A 1,572-nucleotide genomic window follows, 5' to 3' on the forward strand; every position below is an offset into this window, starting at 1 on the left:
TATCTTCATTCTACTTTCGTGCAACAGGGCCCAGGGCCATGGCCCATCCTCAGGGGAGCATGAAATGAGCCTGCAAAACTTCTCGACAAACTGGACAGTAGTTTTCGAGATATGTTGCTTTGGACCAAAGTGTTGAAAGAATGACCTATGGACTAACATTGTTATCTCAGATTCATATTTCAGATTCATTCTTTATTGAGGACATTTGCTCTCACATTCTTAAGGCTGACACAAGAGCAGCATGATCTCACTTGACAAAACAATTGCCAAAACAAATGTCTTCCATGTCAACAGATATTTTTTGTGATTGAAGATAACCTCTCTTTTGTACTTTTCGTACAGAGTTAGAGTGTTAACGCATTCAAGAATAAGTGCCCTGAGCCCTTCTCGTGCTTAACCCTTGTGTTTTCTTCCCGTCGAGCATGCACCTGTTGTCCTCCCGGGTCAAATTTGACCCGTTCTGTTTTGCCAGTTTATAAAGCATGAAGTATAAATTATCACCAAAGTCTGTGTTTATATGAGCCTTACTACAATGATTTAGTTTTGTCATACATCTTCTTAGCCAACTTTACCACTAGTTTTACTCGTATTATTTATATGTAATTTCTGAGTTTAAAAAGCTGAAATTAGGAATTATTTTAACTAACAGTTGAGATCAGAGGAACATATGTTAATAGGTTACCATATATGGTATGGTATAGGTCAAAGTTTAGTTAGGATACTGTTTTGAGACCATATCAATTTTTTTAATGGCAGCAATTAATCACACTTGTTTTCCTCCCGGATCAAAATTGACCTAGTCTATTTTGCCTATTTAAAAAGCATAAAGTATAAATTATCACCCAATTCTATTTTACACCTTTTGGACAACTTCATTTCAACTCATTACCACTAGTTTTACACTTATTTTCACAATGCATGGTAAATAAACTTCATTTATACGATATAATACCTAATTTGGGAGTGAAATACGCATACATTATGAAATATTTTCATTATAGTTAAGATCACATGAATCCATGATTGGATAATTTATAATGACTTACTGGTATGTTAGTCATTTGTCAGGATATCGTTTTGAAACCATTTAGTTATTTTTTATGGCAGCCAATAATCCCACCTGTTTTTTTCCTGGGTAAAAAGTGACCTGGTCTGCTTTGCTTGTTTATAAAGCATAGACAATTATAATCTATCACTAAATTCTGTTACCACTTTAATCCAACTTCATTCCAACTCATCACAACTAGTTTTACACTTATTTTTCCATTCATGGTCAACAGACCTAATTTACAAGAATTTATACCTAATTTCTGAGTAAAATGAGGAAAGATCATTAGTTGTTTTGGATTAATGGCGGGTATGTGACAGTTATTATCCAGGATATCCCCAGGTCAAAATTAACAAATGCAATTGTATTTAGAAACAACAGAGAGCTAACAAAAAGGACAAACCTAATTAAGGAAAACTGTCTCGTATCCATTCAGGAAAAAACACATTAAAAGGACAAGTTCAACAAGGTCAAATTGTGTGTGTGTGTGTGTGTGTGTGTGTGTGTGTGTGTGTGTGTGTGTG

The 1,572-nt window shown here is 34.6% G+C and overlaps 1 protein-coding gene and 1 long non-coding RNA gene across 2 annotated transcripts in view; both read right to left on the bottom strand.

The window, feature by feature from the left end:
* Nucleotides 1–1,572, bottom strand: part of LOC116704220 (netrin receptor UNC5D) — a 202,641-nt gene that overhangs the window by 188,106 nt on the left and 12,963 nt on the right. The window lies entirely within an intron of this gene.
* Nucleotides 1–1,572, bottom strand: part of LOC116704235 (uncharacterized) — a 9,590-nt gene that overhangs the window by 4,182 nt on the left and 3,836 nt on the right. The window contains exon 2 of the long non-coding RNA XR_004335625.1: nt 80–81. This is a non-coding gene — a long non-coding RNA (uncharacterized LOC116704235). The remainder of the gene's footprint in view (nt 1–79; nt 82–1,572) is intronic.

This window comes from Etheostoma spectabile, chromosome 16 (assembly GCF_008692095.1).
Source record: "Etheostoma spectabile isolate EspeVRDwgs_2016 chromosome 16, UIUC_Espe_1.0, whole genome shotgun sequence".
NCBI classification, from domain to species: Eukaryota; Metazoa; Chordata; class Actinopteri; order Perciformes; family Percidae; genus Etheostoma; species Etheostoma spectabile.